The sequence below is a fragment of the Haliaeetus leucocephalus genome, unplaced genomic scaffold (assembly GCF_000737465.1).
Source record: "Haliaeetus leucocephalus isolate CR32 unplaced genomic scaffold, Haliaeetus_leucocephalus-4.0 Scaffold228, whole genome shotgun sequence".
Lineage (NCBI taxonomy): Eukaryota > Metazoa > Chordata > Aves > Accipitriformes > Accipitridae > Haliaeetus > Haliaeetus leucocephalus.
The window spans coordinates 7379049-7385048 of record NW_010972664.1 but is presented as its reverse complement, the minus strand read 5'-3'; positions in this window follow the sequence as shown (position 1 = coordinate 7385048).

Sequence of the window (6000 nt, the reverse complement as noted above, 5' to 3'; positions counted from 1 at the left end):
GCTGGACATGCTCCCTCTGGTGGCTAATTTATCACTTAGCATCTTTTACATTTTAAAAAGCTGGTGTCTGTGTAGTCTGTTGGATAAAATACTGGCAGTTGGCTCAAAGGCTGTTGGAAATGTAGGAACGTTGTTCAATTTACATTCAGCAAAGAGTGATTAGTGGGTACTAATAGGAGTGGTTTGTCAAGCGTTCACAAACTTTGTTATAAATTTACCCATACATCTCAGACATGATCTTTGACCCCTGAAAAATTAGTTTGGCCATCTCTTGACAGAGGTTGGTAATGTCGCTAATGTTTAGGAAAGCTGTAGGATATGCTAAATTCAAAGACCATTTTGCCCAGCCTAAAGACGTATTTATTATGTACATTTTATCATCTTTCAGCAAAAAGATACCACTGTGTTTATGTTGCTATGTTATGAAAGAAAGGGAGAAGAGGCTGCATATCTTTTTAATTGGAATATCTTTTGTCACATCTTGTGATGGGGAAAAAGATATGGTTCTAGAAGAAAAAAAAACAGCTTGATTTCAGCAATAAAGGCTCTTAACATTAATTCTGGATTAGAGAGGTTTGCAGCTGGGGGTCCTTGTCAGGCAGGCCATTTTTACCAACTGGCTGCCTGCAATAGTGACTGGGCATTTAGCAATATATAGGGCTTGCAAGGAGATTTTTTTAATCTTTTGAAGTGGCAATAGCATTTTCCTTTCCCCATTCGAAACAGTTGGATTCACGGTAATTAATATACTAGCTTTATGAGGCATAACTTTAAAAAGAAAGTGTAACAGCTTAGAGAACTCATATAGGAGGGATATTTTCAAGCGTGTTCAAGTTACTTTGAAAGAAGCCTTAATTTCGTATGCAAATGCAGGTGTTTTGGAAGCAGTTTCAAGGATCAGTTTTCTCTAATAAGTGATATAAACACAATAGCCAATGTTCTCCAGCTTTTGGGATAGACAGTCTTTGTATTCAGTTCAGTCTGGCACTTGTGATTTGATTATGATGCTGTTAAAACTTTGATGGTGTTACCTTGTACTTGCTCTTTCTTTGTGGAAGCATTTATAAATCTAAGTATTTAAAAAAAACTATAAACATTCTTTTCAGCTTTAATGATAACTTGCATAAGTTTTATGATTTGGATGTTTCCCCAAAAGGCTCAACTACTGGAATCAATAAATTGCACTGAGAACATTGGCTTTCATTAAAATTAAATACCATAAGAAAATCTGCAGTCTGCCTTTGCAGAGGAATTCTTTAAATATTGAGCTGATTGTAGGCTGTGATTCAAAAGTGGAAAACCAAAGCTAAATAATCACAAATATCATGACATTGAGACTTGTCTAAGAGTTTTGGAAGCCAGGTTGCTGTTTTTCCTTGATTTTCAAAATAGTGAGATTTGGAACAACTAAACAACATCTGCTGAAAATAAAAATGTGTTATGATTATAGTGAACAAGAAAAGAACTGCTCCAGAAACTGCTTCAGCTAGTTCAGAAACACTTGTTCACTAAAGAATTAATTCCTTTCCTGTTTTCTATGCAATTCCATGCCTTTGCTTTCAGTCTTAATGAATGTGCATTTTTCCTTTATCTATCAAGCAATTGATAGTATTCCAAATTTAGGCTTTTCTGTCCTTAGAGAGTCAGGCTTCTTTGGTTCCAATTTACACATAGATCTATTTGTTTTTCAGAGCTTTATGCACCATAGTAGGAGCAAAGATTAAGAGAAGGCTGGGGAAGCATCTCCAAGCGCAAACTTCCCCCTAGTGGACTATAAGAAGGAGATTCATTTTTATTGTTCTTTTTCCTATTATCTTCACATTCTCACATGGGACCAGCTCAGTGAGGCTCCTGTAGCAAAAGAATAAATTGCTCTGACCTGGTGGCCTGTTGTGCTTCAAGAAGGAGGGACGGGATGGAGGAGGGATGAGGAAGGGAAAGCTGTCAAGAAACTTATGCCTCTGCCTGGTCTGAAATTTCCTTTAATCATGCTGTAGGCAGAAGAGAAGAGAAACATTTCCCTGTTGCTCATTGTTTAACTATGGGCACAAAAGCAGCTTAATTTAATTAAACAGGTTAACAAATTAATTCAGACTAGCTCTGGGTGATTTAAGCTTTTAGCTCAATTTTTCCAGAAGCCTCTCAGAGCACTTGTGGAAATGGAGCAGTCTCTGTAGTCTCACAGATTTTAGAGATTCTTCAGGTTCAATTTTGTTTTAATAAATCTTTCAGCAAAACAATAGCAGTAGAGTAGCAGAAGGATAGCCTTACAAGATGCCCTTCACTGATAACAAAGCATAAGTAGTCTTGAGTTGCCTTATATAGGGACATTTTCAGTTACTTAAATTTACTTGTCCTATAAAGACTTCCAGATCTGCAGCCTCCATAGGAATGAATGTGTACTTCCACTGACTGAGTACTCCTGTGAAGGGAGACTTAAGGGGTTTAAAAAAAAAAAAAAAAAAAGTTTCCTATTACACAGTTCTTCATTACATTTAGGCACCCACAATCCATCTCAGAGCATTACCAGATGCTTCTCAGCATAAAAACAAGTCCAAACTGATCCATTGTGGAAACTTCCAGCCTAGAAGAACATATCTCTTCAGGGGCGGGTTGGCTTTTTTATAATGCTTTATATACCTTCAAATTCTTTTCTTTTTTAAAGCAAAACACAGAAAAAAAGTCCCAATAATTGAACTCATGTAGGTTGCTGAAGGAATGCTGTTAAGTCATTGATATCTGTGGCATTTTGAATTCAATGGTTTTATACTTATTGTGGGAAAATTCTATGTATTTTCATGAAGGTCCCCAAGAAAATATCTGCTGGCCTTGCCCATGGTACCTTTGTTGTTTTGCTTTTTTTAACTACATCTGAGCCTGCTGAGCACAGCTGCCTAGGAGTACAGGGCATCTCCTGCAAAGACCAAGATTATTTCAGTTCTGTTGATTTGTTGTAGTTGAAGATGAGCTTGATAAATTCGGCATAGCAAGCAGACTTCTTTGCTTATGCAGTGCTGATAAGTATCCACACTAAACTGCTCCACTGAAGACAAATATTTCTATACATTTGGACATTGACTGCTGTTAACAAGTGCCACATACAGCTCCTTCTGTTTCTTGTAATCTCAGTCAGAATCACCTGTACTCTTTTGCTCCCACAGTGCTTAACACTGTTTCCGAACTTTCCTAGGGAATTTTATTGTGCTCATGGACATTTGTGCATAACTTTTAAATCTATTTATGGCTATGCGATGCTCTTAAAGTATTTGGAATGAATATCTGCTGTTTCTTAGTGACTAACTCCAAAAACATTTTTACTGTTGCACATCTAAGTGTTGCAAAGCAAATGAGAAAAAGTTTACATGTGTTGCCTAAAAGACAAATAAAAGAAGAGAATTTAAAAAATTCTTTCCTACTACTGCAGATGAGTAACACATGTTCTATGTTTTCAAACCCCAGCACTTCAGAAAAATAAGAGATCCCTGTCTTCTAAAAGTCACGTGCTTTGATTTAACGAATAAGCAGAATACATAGCACAAATCAGTGAAAACACAAGTGCTGAGGGAACATGCAAGGAGGTGAAATAATGTCTGTATAAGACATGGGCATTTAATAAAAATTAGATGCTGGATCAAGTAATTTATTGAGACTCTTCTTCCATACCTAATGTCTGAAAACAACAGACTGAGCTGGGTCCTTGCATAAAACATGGAAGTGTGCATGTGCAAAGTTACAGGGAGCCTTTTTATTTGGTCTAGACATGTGCTTGTGTTTTACTGGATTTGGATTTTGGTTTGTGAAGGTTCAGAAGTAACTGATTTTGTCCTTAATAAGCTGTACGAGACACAGAATGAGGTCTAAAAGAATAAGAACATGACAAATGTCTCAAGAAGTTAAATAAACATTCTTAATAATTACAAATATATGCCTAAACTTCTATTCTGCTGCTTCTAAGGCTTATCCATTACTATTAAAGAGATGTAAAGTGCATCTGTTACAGCAAATGTTCTCATTTGACTTTGGATAACCTTATTGTCTAAAAGGAGCTGTGCTCATGTCCTGCTAGGAGGCAGGATTGGTTTGCCAAAGCTTAAGAAACTGGGGTCTCTGGCCTTCCCAGCTTACTCTGAGTTGCTCTCAGCAGGGACTAGAAAATGAAGACTGTCACCATCAGGAACTTCTCTGTAACAAGGGCACAGATAAGACAGGGTGTTCTCTGGTAAAATGTGAGGTACCTGAAGGATGCCTGTAGGATTTGCAGGGTCTGAATCACAAGTTATATCTTATGATGGTCCACTGAAGGTTGTAAACTATGAACCCAATCAAATAAAAGGGAAGCTGATATGATAATGGAAGTAACTAGGTCACTCTCTTTACTTCAGCATCTGTTATTCAGAGGCTGATTTAAAACCCTAATTCTTCCTCTAAAATTGTTCATCCAAAATTAGCATTAGAAATTGCCTTTAAAAAAAAAAAATTACTTTTTGCATCATGTTTCATGTTCCTGCACTTTTGCCCAGTACAAAAGAGATGGAGCTATTGGGGAGAGTCCAGTAAAAGGCCACTAAAATGATTAAGTGATTGGAGCATCTCTTGTAGGAGGAAAGGCTGAGCAAGCTGGGGCTGTTCAGCCTGGAGAAGAGGTGCGGGGGGAGCTCATCCATGTTTTGTACACTGATACTTATTATCTGAACAGAGAGTGCAAAGAAGATGGAGCCAGGCTCTTTTCAGTGGTGCCCAGTGACAGGACAAGAGGCAACGGGCACAAACTGAAACACAGGAGATTCCTTCTGAACATCAGGAGGCATTTAGTTACTGTGAGGGTGACCGAGCAGTGGCACAGGTTGCCCAGAGAGGTTGTGGAGTCTCCATTCTCAGTGATATTCATATTCAAAAGCTGTCTGGACATGGTTCTGGGGAACTACGTTTAGGTGGCCCTGCTTGAGCTGGGGGCTTGGACCAGATGAACTCCAGAGGTCCCTCCCAACCTCAACCTTTCTGTGATACATCTTCTGTACATTTATTTTTATGCCCTAGCTATGCTCTGAATCAAAAGCTAATCCTGCACAAAGTCAGATTTAAGCAGTGCTAGTTATGCAATTCCCTTGACTTCCTGCAGAGTGACAAGCACATTGATAGCAAAAACTTTTAATTTTCTTTGTGGCATCTCTTGGACATATGTGGTATGCCCTTGAAGATAATAATAAGCTAGGTAATAACAGGTTTTGGGACAGATCTCTGAAACTTGGTCACCTAGATCCAAGTACTAGATTGCAAATGCAACGCGTAATAGGACCACTGATTATTATAAAATGGGCCTAAAAATGGTTGCTGAGCAGAGCAAAAGTATGCCTGCAATTACTTGTGCATGTAAAACTGTGTATCAGAAAATATCTATGCTGAAAGTTGGATCTTTTACAAAAAATGCAGTGAATTGGAAGACTGTTACACTAGAAATGAGAGGTCCTTAATGCAGTGTTGTATGGGGAAGAGGAAGTATAACTCACTCTGTCAACTATTCTAATTTGCAGGTTCCTGTTTTATTATAATTTAGGGATAGGAGTAATAAATGGAAAGATAGCATTCCATGAAGCAAATAAGATGAAAGAATGAATATATGGCTTTTACTTCTTCTATAACTTCTCTTCAATTTATTTCCATGTCATCTTTTTTGAGTGATTGTTAGTGTTGATCGCCCCCTAGCCTAGAGCTGATAAAATAATAAAAATAATATTGTTCCCATAGGTGCTATTACTATTTCTAGATCACAGACATCACCAAAGAATTCCACCTCTTTTTTGCATAAATCATGGTTAAGTCACGGGGATCTTGGAGAGGAGGGAGAAAAGAGGTAGGGGAGGGGGAGGTTGGCCAATGACTTAAAATTTAGCCATTTAGTACATCTGTAAAACACTTTCTTGTTTAGAAGTTTTAGATATAATTGAAGAAACTATGGGCACTTGCAAAGGATGTTAGAATCTGGCTTCAGTTTTGGGTTGA